The sequence below is a fragment of the Populus nigra genome, chromosome 11 (genome assembly GCF_951802175.1).
Source record: "Populus nigra chromosome 11, ddPopNigr1.1, whole genome shotgun sequence".
NCBI classification, from domain to species: domain Eukaryota; kingdom Viridiplantae; phylum Streptophyta; class Magnoliopsida; order Malpighiales; family Salicaceae; genus Populus; species Populus nigra.
The window spans coordinates 7,251,456-7,277,383 of NC_084862.1; the positions used below are offsets into that span (position 1 = coordinate 7,251,456).

Here is a 25,928-nt window from a genome sequence, read left to right on the forward strand (position 1 = left end):
TGAGAACTTTGAGATGAAAAATTAATGTAAGGATTAAACAATGATAACAACAAATGTCAAGGTTAGAGGATCCACTAATGGTACTTCAAACAAGTATAGTATAAACTCTTATTATTCAATTGGAAACCACACACAGAGGAGGTTCCAATCAGATTATAAATTATTAACATGATTACATTAGTTATCTTATTCGAATAATGCTAATACTTGTAAATGTTGTCAGGCATTCATGATTATAACTTATGTTAACAACAAATCAAGTTCCTTTCATAGCTCAGGTGTCGGTTATACCATACAATATGGGCTATGAAAGTGTCAAGTATTTGTTGTACCAAGTGTTATACAACATAAATCTAGATTAACCATTTAACAAGCAAAGTATTAAAAGTGAATAAGATAAAAAATATAAAGCATGTTAGTATCCAACATTAAAGTCCATGTTGAGTTTATATTATACTTATCCTTACACCATTAGTGTAACCTTTTCACCTTGACATAATTAACTTAGCTAGACATAATGAAAGAAAGAAACATAAATAAACAAGATAAGAACATAAGTAAGATAAAAGTTAACTAAGTAAAGGAAAGGAAATGAAAGGCATAAACTTAATATTAATGAACGCAAAGCATAAGCAATACAAAGAGAGAAAGCAAGAGCATGATCTTGATCTGAACACCAAGATGCCTAAATACATGGCAAATGCCTCCTTTTATAGGCCAAAATTCGGAACTATTTATTTGTTGACTAATTGATGAGTGGGTGGCCACATCTTGACTTGGTGACAATTCTTATCTTCTTGTCTGCCAAAAACATCATTGATAACATCATAATTTGGACAGACTTAAATCATGAAAGTTCTAGGAAATTGTATTATATTTCCAGGGTAAAACTTTGAGATCATTTGGACTTCTAGAACTCGAGATATGGGCTGAACACTGAACAGTGTCTGGGCTGCAGGACAGATTCAGACTTCTTCTTTGTTGCTACAATTTGGACTTGAAAACGGCCTTATTAAATCTTGAGCTCCACATAAAAGTTGTAGGCCTATGTCTTAGCTTTCCATCCATATAAAATGGACCTAAATCCAAGATCTACAGCTCCAGATATGACCCAATTACCGAACAGTGTTCCAGTTTGGACTGCACCAGCATCTCTTTTCAAAGTTTGGCCATCTCTTTGTCCTTTCAATTTAAGTACTTCAACTCATCAATCAATTCTTTCATTTATGTGATAGGCCTGCATTTAAGATGAACATTTACCATAAATTAAAGGTATCTTATATAATTAGATATGTTATTATAAAACATGCTTTAGTTAAGGAGTTATTGATACTTCAAGTGCAAAATGATGATATAAAACCTTGATAAAAATGCACTTTCAAGTACTAATCACTAAACACACTAAAAAGAGTCCAAGAGAGAACAAAGCTCCAGCCAGATCAAAACCCAAAACAACTATAAGAGTGCCTATTAGTGAAAGGGATGTAAGAAGTTACAAAGAGGTACTTAGTGAAGGAAAAACTGAACAAACATATCTGCTTGTGTCTTTTGGACTAGAGGATTACTTTGAAAAACTCTTCTTTGATATTGAAGAAGAGGATTATGCTTGGCTAAAGAGATGTCTTCTTGGAAAAATAAAAAAAAGGATCCAATTACTCTTTATATGTTTTGGACTGCTCCAATATGATATAGATTTTGCTAGATTGCGCTTTCTTGGGGCATCTCAGGTCCTCATAATTTTTTATACCAGAGACATGTTAATGGAATCATGAAGGAAGAATAATGAATGCTGGGATGTATTTTTTGAGGAAGTACACCCTTGGGCTGAGACTAACACCACTTTGAATCGGATGGCCTGGATAACAATAACAAATCTACCCATTATATGGTGGAATTGCAGATGCCTAACGAAGATTTTAGAAAGAACTGGCCAGATGATAGGTTTTTGATAAAACTACTCTCAAGCATTTTGAATTATCACAGTTACGGATCCTTATTGGTACACAAATGGATAAAGTGATTAAGGTGATTGTTTTACAACTCAATAATCAAATATATCAGGTTAAGATAGAGGAGATGGACCATTTACATTACCTAATTGCTGGCTCTATTTCATACACCGTGGATGACTTTCAGACATCCCTAGAGTAAGGGGATAGGGATGATGAGGAAGACTCAGTTGATGTGGCCGATGACGCAAACACATATGAGGACAGAACAAATGTGTCTCCATCAGTCACAAGGACTCTTGGGGGCGGCATCAACGGGTTGGAAAAATTAGATCTAGCAAAGGATGGAGACAAGCTAGCACCTTTTGATGATAACTCTCTTGTTATATTTAATGCTCTTCATCTTGATGTGGTGCATGATCAACATGCTGCCTTATCTTCAGATAGATTTCCAGAAATTACGACATACACTCTTTCTAATTCTGATAGCAGCTATATAAAATGTAGTACCATTCCCAATGCTCTTACCCTATATATGGGACGAGGCATCTCTATCTTGAGAGAAGATGTTAGAAGCCTTGCAAGCTACCTGAAGCCTTGACTCCTTTTTGTTGGCCTAGAATAAAAGTCCAGAAAATCTTCACAGTGGATCTCAAAGCCCATCTGACGTCCTCTCTATTTCATCTGGATCAAACTATGATTTGGCTTTTCAATCAACATATGATCCTCAAGCCTTAGTAATTTTGGAACCGTAGCACAGAATCATTGTGTTATTTTACACCCTGAAGCAAACACAAAAGAGAGTGCCATTGTTCTATCTGCCAAAAAAAGAACGAAGTGGTGACGTACAAAGCTGATTACATCTTATGGGAGTTTGAATGAAACAGTTAACAAGAGTGAGATAGATACTGAGGACTCAATCATTCAGATGTGCATCAAGAGGAACTTATTAGCACATGGCAAAAACAATGAACGTTCTAAGTGTGATGAGGTTTGTTTAATGCTGGAAATAAGGGAGGCTTTACATATTCAAAAACCTTTCAACTTAGATGACTTCACATCATATATAAAACAACAAAGGCATAAAGAGAATGATGATTGGGAAACGTCCTAGTGAGTAGCTATTCCTCCTTGTTTGGTAAGGATTATAAATCTCTTTTCTTATGCAGATTCTTACATGGAATTCTTATGGTTTGGGGTTAGCTAAAAAGAAGAGGATGGTTTCAAAGTTAATTAGGGATTTTGATAAATTGATATAGAGGTTCGTTTTTTATTTGAAACCAAGTTACAGAGTTACTCAAACAGATTGGTTTTTTGGTTATGGAATGTCAGCAATGTTTCTTGGTTTGGCAATGAGGCTGAAGGTACTAAAGGGGGTATTCTGGCTATGTGGGATAACTCTAAGTTTGCGGTATCATCAATGGAATATGGTCATGGTTGGATCGGGTTATTTAGGTAGAATGTCTTGACTGGCTTTTCAGGGGCGATGGTGGGTGTTTATGCCCTTTACAATCAAGCTGACAAGCTTTTTCTTTGGAAGGACCTTCATATTGTAAAGACTGCTTTTGAGTGTCCTTGGTTTTTAGTAGGTGACATCAATGAAACTTTATTGCGAAGTGACAGAAGCAGCGACTTTATTAACAGGGTTGGTTCAACGGCTTTTAGACTTTTTATTGATGATTGTAACTTAATCGAGTACAAAATGTTAGAGGGTTTGTATACTTGGTTTCGTGGGGGATCCATGAGTAAACTAGACCGTATTTTTTCTAGTCCTTGTTGTCATTTGCAATTCCCCCTTCTATCTCTCCGGCAGCTTCCAAGAGAGTTTTAATCCTAGGGGCTTTACCTACAGAAAAAGGTTGGATTCCTTTGAAATTCATGGATTGTTGGCTTTATCATTCGAATTTCAAAGACATTGTAAAAGGTATATGGGATGAAGCTTGCAATGAATTTTCAAGTCAGTTCAAGCTCATTAAGAAGCTCAGCTTTATGGCAACTCGGCTAAGACAGTGGAATAGGGTTGGGTTTGGGAATCTGGTGATTGCTTTAGTAATGATTCAAAGCAATATTTCACTTATAGAACATAAATCAGAATATGGGCAATTAACTACTAATTAATACTTAAAAGTGTGTTCTCATTAAGGTTTTATATCATCATATTACACTTAAAGTATTATTAAATTCCCTAACTTAAGCATATTTTATAATAATGAGTCTGATAATATAAGATATCTTTAATTTATGGTAAATGCTCATTTTAAATGCAGGCATGTTTCACAATTCAAAAGATTGATTGATTTGTATAACTATTGAAATTGAGAAGACAAAGAAAGAGCTAAGCTTAGAGAAGAAGATGCTGGTTCAATTCAAACTGGAACACTATTCGATTATTTGATCATAACCGGAGCTGTATAACTTGGATTTAAGTCTGGTTTATATGGATGGAAAGGTAAGACATAAGCCTAAAACTTTCATTAGAGTCCAAGATTCAAAATGGTCGTTTTCAAGTTCAAATTGTAGCAAGAAAAGAGAAATTGGAATCTGTCCCGCAGCTCAGATATTGTTCAGTGTTAAACCCATATCTCGAGTTATAGAAGTCCAAATGAGCTCATTTTTTATTTTTTAAAAAGCGGAAACAATTTCCCAGAACTTTCATGAAGAATATCTGTTCAAATTCTAATGTTAGCAATGACTTTTTGTTCAAACAAGAAGATAAAGGTTGTCACCAAGTCAAAGAGGTGGCCACCCACTCAACAATTAGTCATCAAATCAATAGTTCTGAATTTTAGCCTATAAAAGGAAGCATTTGCCACACATTTAGGCATCTTGGTTTTCAGATCAAGATCATATTCTTGCTTTCTTTCTTTGTATTTTTGTAATTTTTAAGTTTTGCTTTCATTAATCTCTTGTTTATGCTTTTCATCATAACTATGTTCTTATCTAGTTTATTTATGTTTCTCTTCTTCACAATGTTTAGCTAAGTTTATTATGTTAAGGTGAAAAGGTTTCACTAATGGTTATAGATATATATAATATAAACTCAACATGGACTTCAATATTTATATCCAAGAAAGTTTGTTATCAACATGTCTTATCTTTTTATCTTACTAATTCTTAATACCTTGCTTGTTAATTGATTAATCTAGATTTGTGTTGTACAACCCTTAGTACAATAAATACTTGGAACTTTTATAGCCTACTATATGGTATAATCGACACTTGTGCTATGAAAGAAACTTGATTTGTTGTTAACATAAGTTAACATCATGAATTCCTGACAAGATTCAAAAGTATGGTGTTACTAAAATAAGATAATTAATATGATCATGTTAAAAATTTATAATGAACTATTAAGGATAAATCATTCGATTGGAGCCTCCTTTGTGTGTGGTTTCTAGTTGATTAATAAAAAGAGTTTATACTCTACTTATTTCTAATACTATTAGTGGATTCTCTAACCTTGACAATTGCTTTTATCTTTGATTAATACTCACATCAATATCACATCTCAAAAGTTTTCTTCAACTCCTTCTCATTTATTATTTATAATTTATATAGTTGACCTCTCTGTGGTTCGACCCCAGTCTTGCTGGGTTATCTATTACTTCGACACTCCTGCACTTGGGATAAGACATCGATCTTTTGATCGTGTCAACTACTGCAAAGCAAAACTCGCTTGATTAATAGATCAAGAAGCAATGGCAATGTAACTTAAGTATAAAAAACATGTTACGACAAAAGTCTCACCAAGTTTGATGTCGCCTAGGTGATCACAACACGCGTTTCTTCCATCTAGTTGCTAACTTTAGGAGCGCTAAAAACCATATCCTGAAAGTGGTTCATAATGGTTCTGTTGTTGAAGGTTTACCGGTCATAAAAGATGCGGCAATTAACTTCTTCTCCAACTTATTCAGAAGCCTTGATAGATTCTAAATTGGTTCACGGCTCATTGGTTTTAAAATACTCACGGCTTCTTCTTCAGCTAGTTTGGAGCGAGATATCACTTTGGAAGAATTAAAGCAGAGTGTTTGAGATTATGATGGGAGCAAAAGTCCTGGTCTAGGTGGTTTCAATTTCAAATTCTACAGGCTTGCTTGGAATTTCATTAGATGATTTGTTAGATCTGGCCAAGAATTTTTTCAAAACAGGTAGGCTTCCAAAAGGATTCAATCATGCTTATGCCCATCTAATTCCGAAGACAACTGTAAACTCCTGCATAAACATGGGATCATAGAAAAAAAAGAAGGAAAAAAAGAAAGACCTCAATGAGTAATGGAGACTCAATATGAAAAGAAATGAATAAATAGTAGAAATAATAATAAATGTGATGTGTAAGGGAGAGAATAAGATCCATAAATAAATTTAAAAGTATCGTGGAAGTCGTAATGAAAGTTATAAATTTTGGATTAAAATTCATAACATTGGCGAGAATGGAGACGAGTTTCAAGGGATGAAGTTTTCTTTTGTAAAACCCAACATGAAACCCATTTAAAAGTTTCACCCAACAACAACTTGGTAACATTCAATAAGTGCGAATAATATATATAAGAAAGAGTAAAATAATAATAAGAGTCAAATGAGTGAGTTTTGGAGAAGAGCATGTAAGGGAAGATTTGACCCGGTTATCTACCCAAAATGTGATGAACTAGCCTTGATACAAAAAAAAAAAAAATAATTTGAACCAAACCAAACAAGACCCAACTTCATTTATTAGGGAGTATAAGTAGTTGGGAGAAAAAAGGGTGACTTTACCTCTCCCATTACTGCCGCCAAGATAGCCCTTAGCAGCTCCCTTTCCTACAAAATTTCTAGCAAAATGTTCTTTTGCATTTCATCCATACGATGCTAGAGTGAATGAAGAGTGAATGTGAGGAGAAAGGCCACAAAATAAAGATGTAGAGAGAGAGAGAGAGAGAGAGAGAGAGAGAGAGAGAGATTTATGGCTAAGGACATAAAAAGGTGGGGAATAATCAACCAAGGAAGAGAACAAGAAGAACACGTACGGAGTTGTCAAAAATCATCCTTAATCCTTGCTTAATTAATGTGGTAAGAACAACCCTTCAATCTCCATTGTTGTCTTGAGTGAGCTTTGTTGTAAAGGGTGAATAACCCAAATGAAAACTTAGGACTTTTGTGTATATTAATGTTTTGAAAACTAATATTGTGGACAAGAATTTTTATCAAGGAAAGAACAATTTTCAAAGAATGTATATTGAGAAAAACTTGATGTAAACTAAAGAGAAAACCCTAGATTAGGGCCGACCATAAGGGGACTTGAAGGGGGGAGGAGAAAATTGAAGATATATTTCAATGATTCATGATCTTGAACAAATATTTAAGGAAAACATGGGCTAGAACACAAGTTAAAAGTGTTGATGTTCTTAGAAATTATATGAACAAATGTTGAATCCCTTATAATTTCTTGTTTGAAGATTGATATATGTTTATGAATGATAACATATATCATAAATGAAGAAAATGATGTGATTTAAATGAATGAACTAATGCGGACATGAAGCACAAGTTTCGGCCAAGAGAAGAAATTCAAGGGAGAAATTCTGGTTTGGTGAATGTTACTTGAAAAATAGAAATGATTGCTTGGAATAACCTTATATGAAGAATAGAAATAAACATTTAGTGACAATTTAAAGGAAGTATTGATATCATCTTAATGTATATTGTTCAATGAAAGGAGTACGAAACCATAAGAATATACTTGTGGGTATATGTATTAGTTTGAAAGAAGAATAGGTGCAAGAGGCACAGATGAAATTATATGTATGATGTGAACATCTCTAGATAGACAATTATTAATGATCGTATACATATGAAAATGTTTAGGTGATTTGAAGGTAATGTTGCTTAGAGTGGATAATGAAAGGAATTGAAGAAAATTCATTATAATTCACTTAAGCATGTTTGGCAAAAAGAAAACGACATGGGAAGGGTTATGGTTTAAGGCATTTGACATGCTTAACAATGCTTGGTATTGAATAAAAAAAAAGTTAATATGAGTGTTTAGGAAGTTTTGACCAAGAATTGTTAATAAGTAGCCATATGAAGGAAGAAAGTTCTTTCATGTGGTTGTTGTGCTTAATGAATAGTTTCTAGAAAAAAAATTGATGATCATGTAACATGTTTGGTAATACTATTTGACTTGAAATACATGGAACATAGTATATCATATCAATATAGATGAGGACTGATAATGTTATCTTGAATAAACACAAAAAGATTTATTGTAGAAATAAGGCCTATATTCAGCCAAGATATGAACAAGTGAAGAAACATCATAAAAATGTGAAAAGAAGTAATAAATAAATGGTAGGAATAGTTCATGGAAAATTCTTTACGTGAGTTAGAAGAAGAAAATTGATTAAAACTGTATGTTGAAAATGAGGTGACAAATGAATGAAAATTTTGGTGCAAAACCCAATTAAATAAAAGATATTACGTGCTTCAAATTTAGGTACATAGGAGAAATATAAATGGATTAATAATGTAGTGCAATTTGATTGATTCAGGAGTTGTTTCGGAAACAGGGCGTCAGGCAGGAGGAGTTGGGCCATCATGAACAGACGGTAGGTGATTCATCACTTTATTTTAAAATTCAAAGTTCATTATTAGTTATGAGTTGTTTATGACATATTGATATGGAAAAAGTAGAAGAAGAAACTTGTTTGTATTATAATTGGGATGTTGGGTAATTCGTATGAAATTATTAGTTAAATTGGCTATTATTAGAGAGTAGTCAAATGTTGGGTAATTTGTATGGAATCACCAGTTAGATTGGCTTGTAATATCCCATATCGGCGGGTGAGGAGTTGATAGCTGACCTTATTAGTAGTGCTGGTTGCTAACTTCTTAGACACGTTTTGGGGTCATGCGTTGTCACCAAGAACAAATCCGTGAGGGCGGTAAGGCTCAAAGCAGACAATATCTGGCAAGTTGGGCCGGGCTGTTACGGGCTATTGATAGAAAATAGCTAGATGTTGGGTAATTCGTATGGAATTACCGGTTAAATTGGCTATTATTAGAGAATAGCCGGAAGTTGGGTAATTCATATGGAATTACCGGTTAGATTGGGTATTGATAGAAAATAGCAGGATGTTGGGTAATTCATATGGAATTACCAATTGGATTGGCTATTAATAGAGAATAATCGGATGTTGGGTAATTCGTATGGAATTATCGGTTGGATTCGCTATTAAAAGAGAATAGCCAGATGTTGGGTAATATGTATGGAATTACCGGTTTGATTATTGGCTATTGAAAAAGGTTAGCCAAGTTTGAGGTAAAAATATGAATTACCAAATTAAAAATTAAGCAATGAGTGTTGGTTGCAGAGGTCCTAAATGTATAGAATTAATAAATTATGAATGGGTTATTAATGTTGATATGTAGTAAGTTAGTGATGAAAGACAATTTGATATATTTTGAAGAATTGTAAACGTAATAGTTTTATCATTTTTAATGTGTTATCTTCCTTATTTTTTATTAATGTTATGTATACAGGTTTTTTACAAGGTGATGCAGAGCGTTAAATATGGGCTTTGTGTTTAAATCTGTTTATTTTGTGGGATGTAAAATATTTTGTTTCAATATAATTTGTATTATATGTAGATTTTAACATATGTATCCTAAAGATATTTGCTTTTAGTATTTATACATTTAGAAAGTATGAGTAAGGAACTAATATTAGTAAACTAATCGAAAAGAATACTTAGAAATTATAATCATGCATGTTTAAAAGATGGATGCATGTTAATGTAATAATAAGTTCTATATGAATCCTTTAAGTTTATATTTATTTGTAGTTAATTTTTTATTTGTTGATGATCTAAGGTTGAGAAAGCACAACGAAGTATGGCCATGTGAAGTATTGTATGATGAGATAGGATATGATCCAGGATGATTGGATTGAAGTGGAAGATTTGAATATTGTGATTGAATGAAGTCTAGTCGATAACTTGGTAACATAAAAAAACAAAGGAAAATCCATCAATTTTTTTTTACAAAACAAATCCCATAATCTTAGACATATTATTCAATACTTGACATTAGTAAAGAAATGTTTGAGATTTCATGACATTATAATTTGAGGATGTTACAGGTTCAGCAGGGCACGGAGAGACATAAAGAGACCTTAGAATACTCCAAAAACAATAGAGGAGGCGGCCCAAAGTGAGACGAAAACAAAGACATACAGTGGGATGAAAATCAGAGAAGATTGGAGGACACCTATCTATTCTACTGCCATTCTCTACTTTTGAGTGATGTTCATTTTATCCAGTTTGTTTCTCTTTAATTTAACTATGGACTAGACTTTTATTCTGGGATGTTTTATGTAACCTTATTATGAATATGTGAACAATTTCTTTGATTGAATTATTACATTAATTGTTGAGTATTTCATTCTATGTTTAATGCTTGTGTATGTTTGGCCAACATCTGCATGATTTGGAATTCAATTTGAGACTGAAAAGTGATAATTGTTTTAGCTACTGTTTGAAATACCTTAAGAAATCTATAGGATATAGATATCCTAGGAATTTTTGTAATCATTAAAGGTTTTACAGTACTTAATAAATTTTGACAAGTTCAGAAATTTCGTAGAAAACATAAAGTTTGCTTGTCGAAATAATTCATTGATTCTCGAGAGAGATTAGTGTTTAAATTATAAAAACTTGATTATCAACGCTAGGAGTAATTAATTCAATTGAGGAAGTTCACATAGGAATAGTTACGGTAAGTCAGAAATCCTAGAACAAATATAATTGAATTCAATAATATTTAAATAGTTGATTGTTTGTTTTTAATCATTAATTTTTGTTTCGTAAACTACCTCATTCGATTTCACAAATAGATCATAATTTAAAATTTTTTGGTAATTAGTAGTAATTTTTACAAATCTTTGTAGGACGATACTCTACTCATCATTTTATTACTTGTTACGATTCGTGCACTTGCAAAATTAACCAACAAGTTTTTGGCGCTGTTACTAGAGATTTTAGATAAAATTACTAATAATATCAATAGGAGTTGAATTTGATCTAATTTGATTGCCTTTTGCCTTTAGTTATTTAGGTGTGTTGTCTGGTGTATGAGAAGCAGTAAAAACAAATTGTCACTACCTTATAATCCTGAGATTGAGAGAAGTGCAAGGGGATTAAGAAAGAAAACGCGAGAGACTAAAAAACAACTCAAACATCATGGCAGACAATGAAAATCTTGAGCAACACACACGGGCATTGAGAGATTTTGCTCTCCCACAAGTAACAGGAATTCGTTTTGTTATCAGGAAACCAAGGATTGAAGCCAAGAATTTTGAGATCAAACCAGCAATACTGCAAATGATTCAGACTTTAGTTCAATTTTTAGGTTGCCAAGTGGTGATCCTAACACCCATATTGCAAGCTTCTTCGAAATCTCCAACACATTTAAGCATAATGGTGTTATTGATGATGCTATTTGCCTCAGATTGTTTCCATTTTCTCTACGAGATAGAGCGAAGAACTAGTTAAACTCCATGCCTGTAGACTCAGTCATTAGTTAGGAATATTTAGTACAGAAATTCCTTGCTAAATTTTTCCCACTAACTAAGATGACAAAGATGCGCATTGAAATCTCTAATTACAACTTGAGAGTGAACCACTGTATGAGGCATGGAAGAGATACAAGGATTTGCTTAGGCGATGCCCTCACCATGGACTGCCAAAGTGGATGCAGTGCAGAATTTTTACAATGGATTGAAGGCCTCCACAAGAACACTAATTGATGAAGCTTCATGAGGAGCTTTTACGAGTAAGTCACAGAATAATGCTTACAACTTGAAAGAAATGGCCATGAACAATTACCAGTGGCCAAATGAAAGAAGCATATAAAATAAGACTGTTGGGGTGCATGAAATTGATGCAATCACAACATTAACAGCTCAAGTCCATTCGCTTACCCAACAACTGAAAGCCACTCAACTGACAGCAAATGCCATCCATACAATGCGTGATTTTTGCCATGGAAATCACACAAGTGAAGAGTGTCAAGTTGGGAACCCTTTCTTTCAAGCAGAACATGCTCATTTTGTGTCAAATTACAGCCGACAGAACAACCCCTACAGTGCAACATATAATCCTAGCTGGAGAAATCATCCTAATTTCTCATGGAACAATCAAACTGTCATAAAGAATCTAGCCATTCCATCCTCAAGTGAGCACATAAAAGAGAAATCAAAACTTGAAGAAGCTATGACACAATTAGCAAACAACACCAACAGATTCATGACTGAAACAAATACCAATCTACAGAACCAAACAGCTTCAATTCAAAATTTGAAGGTTCAAGTTGGTCAGCTAGCCAACATGCCGACGGGTAGACAACAACAAAATCTACCAAGCACAACTGAAATTAATCCTAAGGAGCAATGCAAGGCCATAACCTTAAGAAGTGGAAAAGAAGTGGAGCAGACTGCTGGAAACAAGAGTGCAATCAAAGAAGAGGAGGAGCAAGTGGCCAAACCACTTCAGAACATGAAAAAAACTGACCCTCTACTAGAACCAACACAAGAAATAATGCAGAGAATTCCATTTCGACAGCGACTCAAGAAGAATAAACTTCATAAGCAATTTTCTAAATTTCTTGATGTGTTTAAAAAACTGCAGATTAACATTCCTTTAGCATATGCTCTTGAACAAATGCCAAGCTATGTGAAATTTCCTTTTCCTCTCAAACAAAAGAGAGCTAGAGGAATATAAGACCGTTGCTCTCACTGAGGAATGCAGTGCCATTTTGCAGAAGAAATTACCTCCTAAACTTAAGGATCCAGGGAGTTTTACTATACTATGTTCAACTCTATATTTGAAAAAGCTCTATATGATTTAGGTGCAAGTATTAATCTCATGCCTTTATCTATCTTTAAGAAGCTTGGTTTAGGTGAAGCAAAGCCAACCACAGTAACACTGTAACTAGCTGACCGATCACTAAAGCATCAAAGAGGAATAATTGAAGATGTATTGGTGAAAGTGGGCAAGTTCATCTTTCCAGCAGACTTCATCATACTGGATATCGAAAAGGATAATGAGATCCCTATTTTGCTTGGCCGACCATTCTTGGCCACTAGAGGTGCGTTAATTGATTTGAAGAAAGGGGAGCTGTGGTTAAGGGTGAGTGAAGAGGAGGTGATTTTCAATTTGTTCAAAGCAATTAAACAACCAGATATGAGGGAGAGCTGCTTCAACATTCAAGTAGTGGATTCCTTAATTAATACAAAGTCAAGCTTCCAACTGACCCATTGGAAGCATGTCTGGTAAATAATGTACTAGAGGAGGATGCTGAGATAGCAGAATATACATGTTGGTTGAACTCTTTTGAACCTAATCGCAAAAGGTACTTTAAAGATTTGGGAAAAGCACCAACAACAGTAAAATCAACTAGTGAACAAGCACCAGTTCTGGAATTGCAACCTCTGCCAGAGCACCTTCAGTATACATATCTTGGAGAAGCTTCCACTTATCCTATGATAGTCTCTGCAAAGCTTTCCAAAACAGAGGAAGAAAAATTATTGAGGGTGCTGAGAAAACATAGGGCAATTCTGAGGTGGGTATTGGCAGATATCAAAGGCATCTGTCCCTCCATCTACATGCATAAAATTCTGTTAGAAGATGAAGTCAAGCCAATATTAGAACATCAGAGAAGGCTTAACCCGACAATAAAAGAGGTAGTTCAGAAAGAAGTTCTGATATGGTTAGATGCTGATGTTATTTATCCAATCTTTGACAGCTCATGGGTTAGTCTAGTACAAGTTGTGCCAAAGAAAGGAGGAATGACAGTGGTAAGGGATGTAGATAACAAACTGATACCTACGAGAATGGTAACTAGATGAAGGATTTGCATGGATTACTGAAAGCTCAACAAGGAAACTCGCAAAGATCACTCCCCCCCACCATTCATTGATTAGATGTTGGACATGTTAGTCGGGCATGAATACTATTATTTCCTAGATGGTTATTCAGGATACAACCAAATAGCCATTGCACCTGAAGACCAAGAGAAGACCAACTTTCACCTTCCCTTATGGTACTTTTGCTTTCAAAAGAATGCCTTTTGGGTTGTGTAATGCACCAGCTACCTTTTAGAGGTGCATGATGGCTATCTTTGTAGATATGGTGGAGCAGATTATTGAGGTCTTCATGGATGATTTTTCTATATTTGGAACTTCTTTTGATGATTGCCTTGCAAAGTTGGCATTGGTTTTGGAGCGTTGTGAAAAGATAAACTTGATATTAAACTAGGAAAAATGTCATTTCATGGTAAAGGAAGGTATAGTGTTAGGGCACTGGATTTCAAAAAAAGGAATAGAGGTAGACAAAGCTAAAATTGAGGCAATAGACAAGCTTCTGCCGCCAACTACAGTAAAAGGGGTTAGGAGTTTCCTTGGCCATGCAGGATTTTATATGAGGTTCATCAAAGACTTCTCTAAAATATCCAAACCACTATGCAATCTGCTACTAAAAGACATGAAGTTTTAGTTTAACGAAGAATGCAAGACAACCTTTATGCTATTGAAAGAGAAGTTAGTGACAGATCCTATTGTAACTGCACCGGATTGGGAGAAACCATTTGAGCTGATGTGTGATGCAAGTGATTATGCAATTGAGGTAGTATTGGGGCAGCAAAAAAGCAATATGTTTCACACCATATACTATGCCAGCAGAACACTCAATGATGCCCAGCTCGATTATGCCACAATTGGAAAAAAAAATTACTTGTTGTGGTCTATGTCTTTGATAAGTTTCGGCCTTATCTAATGAGAAATAAGGTGCTGGTGTATACTGATTATGCTATAATTAGACACCTAGTGTCCAAGAAAGATGCCAAGCCCAGACTCATCTGTTGGATCCTATTACTGCAAGAATTTGATGTAAAAATTAACGATAAAAAGGGGACTGAGAACATGGTGGCAAATCATCTTTCACGACTGGAATTGACACAACAAATGGAGCCTAAATTAACGGTTATAAATGAAAGCTTTCCTGATGAAAGAATCTTAGCAGTTTCCACTAATAGGTTCATTCCTTGGTACGCAGATTATGTCAATTTTCTAGCAGGCAAGACCATCCTGCCAGATTTTTCTTGCTAACAAAAGAAGAAATTTCATGTTGAAGTCAAACACCATTTCTAGGAGGAGCTGATACTCTATCAGGATTATACAGATCAAGTCATCAGAAGGTGCATTTTAGAAGAGGAAATGACAAACATACTAAAGCACTGCCACACACTTGAATATGAAGGGCACTTTGGAGTGCAATGCACTGTAGCCAAAGTTCTACAGTCTAGTTTTTATTGGCCCACTATGTTTAAAGATGCTCATGCTTTTGTTATTTTTTGTGACAGATGTCAACATACCGGGAATATATCTTGATAAAATGAAATGCCATTGCAGAATATCCTAGAAGTTGAATGATTTGACGTTTGGGGCATTGATTTCATGAGACCTTTTCCTTCATCCTACAACAACAAATACATTCTCTTAGCAGTGGATTATGTATCAAAGTGGATAGAGGCAATTGTAACGCCTACAAATGATGGCAAGGTGGTACTTAATTTTCTACGGAATAACATCTTTACCAGATTTAGTACTCCTATAACCATCACCAGTGATGAAGGAACTCATTTTTGTAACAAGCAGTTTAAAGCACTGTTATCTAAGTATAGAGTCAGATGCAAGAGAGCATTGACTTATCATCCTTAGAAAAATGGCCAAACAGAGGTATCAAATAGTGTGGTGAAACAAATCTTAGAGAAAATAGTAAGTAACTCTCGGAAAGATTGGGCAAGAAAGCTAGATGATGTATTATGGGCATATTGAATAGCATTTAAAACACCATTGGGAATGTCTCTGTATCAATTAGTTTTTGGAAAAGCATGACATCTTCCCGTTGAATTAGAGCATAAGGCATACTGGGCAATGAAATAACTGAACATGGATCTGCAGGTTGCAGGTGAGAAAAGAATCCTGCAACTTAATGAGATGGATGAATTTCGTAATGAGTCCTATGAGAATGCTAAGATATATAAGGAAAGAACCAAGGCATGACATGACAAACATATTATACACAAGGAGTTTGTCCCTGGTCAACAGGTATTACTCTTCAATTCACGGCTCCGCTTGTTTCCTGGTAAGCTTAAATCATGCTGGTCAGGACCATTTACAATTGTTAAGGTGTTTTCTTATGGAGTAGTGGAGGTCACTTATGATGAAAAGGGAACATTCACAATGAATGGGCAGCGTCTGAAGCATTATAGGAATGGGGAGTCAATTGGCAAGAGGGATGATATCCCTCTCACTTTATTTTAGCAAAATGGAAAAGTCAAGCTAATGACTATAACCAAGCGCTAATTGGGAGGCAACCTAAAAAAAAAAACCTTATTCATTTAATTGAGTTATGCAGGGATGGATCATATAGGCAAATAACCAGGAGCAACAACCAAGTCATTTCCACAGAGTCAAAAGGAAGTATTCGTAAGCCTTTCTAGTCTTTGTTTTTCCATTGAGGACTATGTGATATTTAAGTTTGGGGGAGACATTGCACACTTTGACTATGAAAGACACTGCACATTAGGACTATGAAAACAAAGGGTGAAAGTGAGATGCATTTAAGACTTACTTTGACATTTTTAGGTGCTTCATTATGTTATCCATGATATTCCTTGGCTTAGAATAGATAATATCTTACAAAGTTGAATTAAGCAGGATTATTTTCTTTGGAATTATTGAAGTACACCTTTCTAGCAAAGTCATGTGAATTATGTAGTTATGCATAAAAGATAAGTGTGTTGTTTTTTTTCTTATTATTACCCTTTTGAGCAAATATTAAAACAAGGTTTAAGTAAACAGGAGTGATAATGAGTATGAAAGTGAATGAATAAGTATATGATGCGTAACCAGGTGCATTCATCCTAAATGTTTGTATTTGTGTCAAAAGACAAGTGATATATATATATATATAAATTGCCCTTGTCAAAAGACAAGTGAAAGTGTGTTGTTGCTCCCAAAGTTTGCTACCTTGTTTGTATTAGTGAGAAAAGGTAATGGTAGAATGACTGTGCACGGTTCAAGGATGCTAAACACATGAAACACATGAATGAATTGGAAGTTTGTACAACGCTTTGAACTAAGAAAGTAAGAAGGCTTGGTTTTCCTTTATCTAATATTGTCTATGAACTAAGTCAAGAAGTAAATGTTTGCACGAGGGAGCCCTTTAAATGTGAAAGTTGAACTTATCATGAGCTTTTATCCCTCTGCTTTCATGGTTTCCTTTTTGCTTAAGGACAAGCAAACATTCAACTTTGGGGGTATTTGATAAAGGAATTTTTAGCATGTATATTTTCCACTATTTATACTTGTTTTTGAAATATTTTGGATGTGTTGCACAAGTTAATTAGAATTTTGGATCTCTTTTTAAACTATTGACCTCGTGGGAAATTAATTTGTTTTCAGATACTATATGAGTAGGCAGAATCCAGCAGTAAAACCGAACATTGATTGATTTTAGGCTGCAAAGGAAGCTATACAACTCAGTTTTAGGTGTTCATCACCATTTTAAAATATCTGAGATGAAAGTCTACAAAACATATGAAGGGCATAAAACTCAATTTTCTATTTCGAAGCCCAAAGAGCAAGTCGAAAAACAAAGTTGAATCAGACCCGAAATTTTTGCACTCCAAATGCTGTCTCGGGTTATGGCACATATCTCAAGTCTCAAAGGTCCAAAAATTACAAGATCAGTGTAGTTGGAAAGAAGATTCGATTTTCTACAATTTCTCCAGAAATAGAGATATTTTAATTCGCACGTTTCTTGCTGATGTAACCATATTATTCGATAGTTTCACCCACATCTACCTAATATTTTGTCCATGTTTTATATATAAAATGCCTTGATATTCTTTGTTTTATGTTTTGAAGGCATTTTTTGGATGAAAGATGCAAAAAGGAGTAAATTGGAGGTAATTGACAGATTTGACGTTCAGTCGATGTTTTGTGCAGAGCGTGAGTTCTAGAGATCGAAATGAAGTGATTCCAGTGGCACTAAAAAGCTAACATCTATACCTTTCTGGAAATGTAATGCAAGAAAAATAAAAAGAGAAAGATCATGGAAATCACATCCTGCAAAGTCAAATCTCGCATTCTGCCAGTGTTGACCTTTGGCCATTAAAAATTTATTATCTGGAGCTACAGAAGTCCAATTGATGCAAACTTAATTTTTGTGGATTATTGACTTAAAGACCTATCAATGCTCCAAATTTCAGTAAACAACGATGTCATATGAGTGAGATATGATTTTTCAAAGATGACAACTGAATTCTGCCAGCAAACAGGTTTCGTGAAGAAACGAGTCCAAATTACATTCCGAAGCATCTAAACCGACATCCAAGTTTTTATATCAGCAATTTAGCTCCTCTAAGTCAGAGTTTGAAGATTTCATGCAAGGCTATTTCTCTTTTTTAGGAAAAATAGTTATTGAAGTACTTAAATGTAAACTGTCAACTTAAGGAAGGACTATTTTGTAAAATAGAGACTAGGGTTTCTTAGCATATAAAAAGAAAGAGAGAAGGGGCAGCAACCAGTAAAAAAGAGGGAGAGCAGAAGGAGGCAGCAGCCAGCAGAGAATAAAAACAAATTCTCTCCTCTACAAACCAAAAAATCATGCTCTTTTCATTCTTTAGAAGTAGTTGTTCAATAGTTATGCAAGGCTAAGCTCTTTTCTTGGTTGCAAGGACACAACAAACCTTCGGATTTCAAGAACCGTGAGATTTATTCTTCCTTCTATTTTCAGTTTATGTTATGAATGAGTATGATTGTTTTCCTATGTATATTTCCTATGATTGTTGTTGATGATTGCTAGAGCGGACTCTAAGTTATTGTTGTGAACAATCTATTGCTAAGTTTAATATCAAAACCAGAGTTGTGATATATGAACTTGTGAAGCAACTAAGCTTGATAATTGTAGCGGAACTACGTTATTGAACTTAGGGAGAACATTAGAACAAAGTGACACAAGCTGCGGACAGCTTGTATGTTAATCTTGATGGAATTATCTAGTTCTTAAAGCTACCATTAAATTGAATCATTAGTGCGGACACTTTGATTGTTTATTGGTTAGGATTAGTTATACGGTGGATCCGTTAATTAATCAACGTTAAGAAAAGATGAAATTTCAGAACATAAACTGCAATTTTCGTTTCAAGGATCGGTTCTAATTTCCGTTGGTGGATGTGTGCTTGCGACCAAGGTTTGTTTTCTTGATAAGTTTCGATTTTAATTGATTTTGTTTGCTAGTTTAATTGCTGCCATAGTTTAGATAATCACAAACCAAATCCCCCCAATTACATAACGTACAACACTTTCCTCAAATCTGGTTGTGTATCCCTTTTGAACCAAATGCAGGAGTTTAGTTCATGATTGTTGAGGAATTGAAAAAAGCAAAGAAGAAATAAATGATTTTCAAACCCTGTTTGAGTTGTTTTCTACCCTCTTTATCCTCCCCCTTGCTGCCAAAGTCATCAGGTTTCTTAAACTGATCAGGAGTCTTCATAATGCTAAATTCATTTCTTTTTTATTTGGTCTTTAAGGTTGGATAAATTCCTCAGTATTTGCACTAAAAAATGATTCTGTTGCTGTCGTAATTTTTTGTTCCAACTTAGACTTTGATTCTGACTTGGTTTCGTGCAATATTTGACCATCCCAGCTATATTTTGTCACTCATGACATGTTGAAGAATTGACCTACATCTTTATTGGGTCCTAGGGCTCACTATTCTTATGGCAGACTCCTAGTGAAATTGGGATGCTTTGGCATTGTCAGTTTCTTGAATCAGATTAGGAGATCCTTTTAACTAACCAGATTGCAGCCAGATTATGTTCTTCAAAACAAATTTATCTCACTTTGAATCATTCATGAAAGTTGTAGACCTGTATGCGTAGATGAATTTGGGTTTTTAAATTTCCTGATTTTGATATCAGAAGCTCAAGATATTCCCATGTGAATATCTAATGAGAAAGTAGAGAATCCTGCCACAAGAAATGTTCCAACTCGAGTTTTTGCAATTCTGTTTTTCAAAATAAATGTATCTCACTTTGAATCCTTCATGAAAGTTGCAGACTTGTACACATAGATGAATTTGGGTTATTGAATCTCCTAATTTCGATATCAAAAGCTCAAGATATTTCCGTTTGAATATCTAGCATGAAAGTAGAGAATCTTGCCACAAGAAGGATCCTGACCTGAGTTTGCAGGTTTGATTCGAGGAACCCGATGTAATGTTTCAAGAATTTTTAGAGTTAATTAAAGACCATTTTTTAAGGACGTTATTGGTTTCGTTGAGGGATTTGACAAAAAAAGGACTGGATTGGAAAACATTGTCATAATTTCATTTGTTTTGCGGCCACGCTAGGGGAATATTTTTGCTTCCAAACAACACCGTTGCAACCTTTCATTTTTAACAAACCACACTGCATATGAAATAGCCCCATAGTTGAATTAATTAGCATGGTATTGTTCATTCGCATTTTGAGTGTAGTGCCCCCTGGTCTGCAGTTTCTTTCCTTTTTATGCACCATTCCTGCTGCACACACGGTCAAGATGAGGGAACATTAGTGTTGGTCTCCAAGCCTAAACAGTTGTAGAAACAGTTGGCTTTGCAAAGGAAAAAAAGGAAAGAATGTGTGGTAGTAACATAGATCATCAAGGCTAATATCAAGGAATCATATATGGAAAACAATTACTGCAATATAAAATACCATAGATGTAGGAATTGATGGGTGCAGGTTATGAAAAATAAATCGCAGCAATATAAAAGATCATAGACATATGAATTATGGGGGCTGTTTATAGAAGAGAATCTCTGCAATAATTACTAGAATTTTTCCATGAATATCATGTGTAGAGGTTCCTATATATGTGAACCTCCAGCCATATGCAGAAAAGGAGGGGATGTTTTTTAGAGCAGAAAAGTGAGGGAAACACAACAGAAAAGTGAGGGAAACACAACAGAAAAAAAAAACTTAAATCTAAACCCTCTATAGAGAGCAATAGCCCCCTCTCATCTTTTAAAAACGAAGCAGCCACCCCTTGACTTTGAAAAGAAAACAGAGATCTCTCTCTCTGGCCACACACTGTTCTTGATAAGCAATATAGTGACATCAAAAAACTATGGAAGGAGAGAAAGGGGCGAAACATTCTACAATCTCTCAAAATTTGTACATGACGTAATTTATGTTTTCAAGCTACTACTTTTTTATTATTTCTCTTTTGTTATTTTTCTCATTACTCTGACAAATTCTCAACAAGCTAAAAATTCTTAATCTCAATTATTCAAAACACTTTGTTAAACACCAAACTTGCACAGTACAAGTTTAGAGAGACTAATGCTTGAAGGTTGCTCGAGCTTAGTTGAGATGCATCAATCTGTTGGACATTTGAAGAACCTCGTTTTCTTGAATCTGAAGGGATGTTGGTGTTAAAATAATTAAGATCAAACACAAAAGGAGGCTAAAATTCTCAATAATCTGTTTATTATGAGTGCTTAAAGTTAACCTAAATACAAAGAAATTATATATAGGTTAAACTGAAAATATTATTTTACCCTTAATAAATAAGACTAAATAAATATTATTTAACATCTCCCCTCAAACTCACGATGCGGCAGCTACAAGCATCGAGAGTTTGCCAACTAGAAAACAAAAACGAGAAATGGAATGCGCCTTGATAAAGAAATCTGCAATCTACAAGGAAGAAGAAACAAAAGGCAAAGTAATGGTGCCATGCTAGAGATGATGATGGGTAAGATGACAATCGATCTCAATGTGCTTAGTTCACTCATGAAAAACCGAGTTGTGAGCAATCTGAATAGAACTCTGGTTGTCACAATACATAGGAGTAGGATGAGAAAATAAAACCCCCATATCAACAAGTAACCAACGTAACCAAATAATCTCTTTGGTAGTAGATGCCATGGCACGAGATTCTGCTTTGGTGGGTGATTGAGAAACAATAGATTGTTTCTTGCTCTTCCAAGAAATAAGAGAATCACCTAAAAAGATACAAAACCCAGTAACAGACTTTCAATCTGTGGGATCACTACCATGATCACCATCAGAGTATGTACGCAGCTCCGAGGAAGAGGTGGATAAAAGTAAAAGACTTTGAAAAACTGTACCCCGAGGATATCGCAAAGTATGAAGAACAACTGCCTAGTGAACAATAGTAGGAGAAACAACAAACTGACAAACAACATGAACGACATATGCAATATCTGGACGAGTAATGGTGAGATATACCAAGCTACTAACAATAGTACGGTATAAAGTAGGATCTGTCAAAGGTAAATCATTAGAAGAAGAGTACCTTGCGTTAACCTCAATAGGAGTATCTACAGTTTTGTTATTAGTAAGTCTAGCCCGCTCAAGAATATCTCCAACATATTTTGATCGAGATAGAAGGTAACCTCTAGGTGAGTATGCTACCTTAATACCTAGAAAATATCAAAGAACCCAAATCCTTCATTTCAAATCGTTTAGCCAACTCTTTCTTCAAAACTGAAATACCATCAATGTCATCAACATATATGACTTGTATCAGTGCACTTAATAAAAAGAGGAGAATCATGACTACTAGAAACAAAGCCAAGAGAAGAGATCACAATAGAGAATTTCTCAAACTAAGCACGGGGTGCTTGTTTGAGACCATATAATACTTTCTTAAGCTTACAAACATATCCAGAGTCATGTGAAATACCAGGAGGGGGTGCCATAAAAACTTTTTCTTGAAGATCTTCATTCAAGAAGGCATTTTTAACATCAAGTTGTGAGATATGCCATTGACAAACTAAAGCTACAACAATAAGAGTACGAATAGTAGTCATTTTTGCAACAGGGGCAAGTGTATCCTCATAGTCCATACCATACTGTTGAGACCCATCAGAATTAGTCTTGATCTTATACACCCAACGGCAACCAACAACACTCTTACCATGAGGTAGAGGAACCAGATCCCAAGTATCTATCTTATGCAAAGCAGAAAGTTCCTCATTCATAGTTTGCTATCAAAGTGGATCAATAATTACCTTTTTATAGGAAGAGGGCTCAAAGAGACAATGAATACAAGCTAAAAAGGAAGAAAATGATGAAGAATAACAAGAATGAGCAAAATCTGATAGTTTTATGGACTTACAAATACGGATGGACTGGCGTAGAGGTGGATCCACAATCTCAGATGAAGCTTGAGGGGCTGTAGATGAGAATGGAGCTTCAAGTGTTCTAGAGAGTAAAGTATCAGTACCAGCAGAGTTATGAGTACAAATTGGTCGAACATGGGGAGAGGTATGACAATCAGAATCCTTAGAAAAAGGATCTATACAAATAAGATCAGGTTTAGTCAGGCTATGAGTAGTGGATGGAATAGAAAACAAAGGTATATGCTTGAGAAAGACAACATGACGAGACACATAAAGTTTTCGAGTTATTGGATCAAAACAACGATACCTTTTTTTACCTTCACCATAACCTAGAAAGACACAAATAACAGATCAGGAGGATAGCTTACTGCGTTCTACATAAGGACGAAGAATGAAACAAGTATAAAAAAAAACTCTAAATGAGGAATAATTATGGACATACCTATTTAACTTTTCAAAAGGAGATAGACCCAAACTATGAGAAGATGGAATTGTATTAATCAAACTTACAGTAGTAAGAATAGCTTCTCCCCAAAACTTACTAGGAACAAAAGCAGACAACAAGAGAGAACGAGTAGTTTCGACAATGTGCCTATGTTTTCTTTCAGCAACACCATTTTGCTCAGGAGTATTTGTACATGAAGTTTGGTGGATAGTTCCATCTAAGGCAAGCAATTAACAAAATTTATTAGAGGTATACTCATCACCCAAATCACACCTAAAGCATTTGATTAGAATAGAATGTTAATTTTTGACAAGAGCTCGAAAAGCTGCATATATCTCAAAAAATTCAGAACGATGTTTCATTAAATAAACCTAACAATAACGAGTATGATCATTAATAAAAGAGACATAGTATCGGGACCCTCCATTTATGGCAACAGGAGAAGGTCCCCCCCATACATTAGAATGAATCAAGTCAAATGGTGAAGAAAAAACAGAAATACTTTGATTAAAAGGTAAAGCATAAAATTTTATCAGGTTACATCCACTACAATCAGAAATTTAAAAAGTTTTCAAATTTTCTAAAGCTCCTACGGATGCCAAAAATCTCAAACAAGAAGACGAAACATGTCATAGAAGAGAATGCCATAAATAAAAACTAGAAGATGAAGGACTCAAACGAAAAGAAGACAAATCAACAGTAGTAGGAGTAGCAGCGGGAACTGACACTTTTAACTCATCCAAAATGTATAGTCCATTCTCCCTACGACCTGTCCCAATCAGCTTCTAAGACTGCAGATCCTGTACATAACAAAAACAAAAGAGGAAAAAATGACTAAATAATCACCATAATCACATAATTGACCAACAAAAGCAAGATTCAATTTGAGGTTCGGAATAAGATAAATATTAGGAAGAGATAAGTGAGGTGTAACAACAGAACCAACACCTGCTAAGGGCATGAGAGTGCCATCAGCAGTCATAACAGGAATGGAGGGCGAAGGGGAAACAGAGGTAAAAAATTTAAAGAATCTGGAGACATATGATGTGAAGCACCAGAATTCAAAACCCATTCAAAATGTGACATACCTGAGGAACTATAAGGCAACTGGCCTATGGAAGAAGAAGCGAAAATTGCTTGTGGCTGCAAGGATAGAAACTTCTGAAATTGCTTAGCTAAAGTACTAGGATTGATAATAGAGCCTAAGAAAGCTACTGTTGTGGTATTGTGGTGTGGTGGTTTATAACCTTGAGGTGGTCTATGAGCATTAGATTGTGACTGGTTGCCAGGCTTCCAAGCTTGATTCTACTGTCTCAACTTAGGACACTGAGCTTTCTAATGACCTTTCTGCTTACAGAAACGGCACTCGTCAAAGCCAACCCTTGTGTAAGGCTTACGGTGGTGATTGGAGAATTGCTTAGAGGGTACTACTAGTACAGAAGGATTCGAAGCAAAAAGAATACCCTTTTCAGAATACGACTGAAGATATATTTCTTTAGCCAATAACTCACTAACAACTGAGTCAATAGAAGGCAATGGAGAGCGATGCAGTATTGAACCTTTAAGTCCTTTGAAATCACTGTGAAGTGCTGTTAAAAATTGTACCATTTGTTGCTGCTCTCTACGCTCAATATAAGCACCACATGCCTTTAATTCTGTTGATTTTGTAAGAGCCAATTGATCCCAAAGATCTATTATGGCATAATAGAGCTCTTGAATATTCATATTCTTCTAGGGAAGAGCTCTTATGTCATTCTCTAACTGATACTGCTTTGCAAAATTTGATTGCGTGAATAACCTTTGCAGATTATCCCAAACCTTCTTTGTTGTCTCATACTTCGCCAACTGCATACTTATGGAATGCTCAACAGAATTATTGATCCAAGTAATGATCTTTGCATTGTTTGCTTCCCATGCATCTATCATTGTAATATCTCCTTCCTCAATATTTTTAGGTACCATATAGGTTCCACTAAAATATCCCTATATATTTTTACCCTTCAGAAAATTTCTTATTACATAGCTCTAATATGAATAGTTCTTCTCATCCAACCTCACACTCATAGACTGAAACGAATCATCTCTTTTAGTAGCCTTAATCAACAATCATAGAGAACTAGAATGCAAAAGCAACGAAAAAAAATACCAAATTGCAGAAACTGAACAGAGATTACAGAAACTAAACAAATATCTTCTTGAAATTATATGATTACGCCAAAACACAAAATAAATTTGTAAAAACTGAATGCAAATACCAAATTGCAGAAATTGAATGCAAATATCAAATTGCAGAAGTTGAAGGAA

The 25,928-nt window shown here is 34.9% G+C and overlaps 1 non-coding gene and 1 pseudogene across 1 annotated transcript; one reads left to right on the plus strand and one right to left on the minus strand.

Moving 5' to 3' along the window:
- The window catches only part of LOC133668693 (uncharacterized), a 50,976-nt pseudogene that overhangs the window by 15,115 nt on the left and 9,933 nt on the right, over positions 1 to 25,928 (plus strand).
- LOC133668850 (small nucleolar RNA R71) lies at positions 11,563 to 11,662 on the minus strand. The gene has a single exon (XR_009833807.1). It is a non-coding gene; the product is annotated as a small nucleolar RNA R71 (small nucleolar RNA).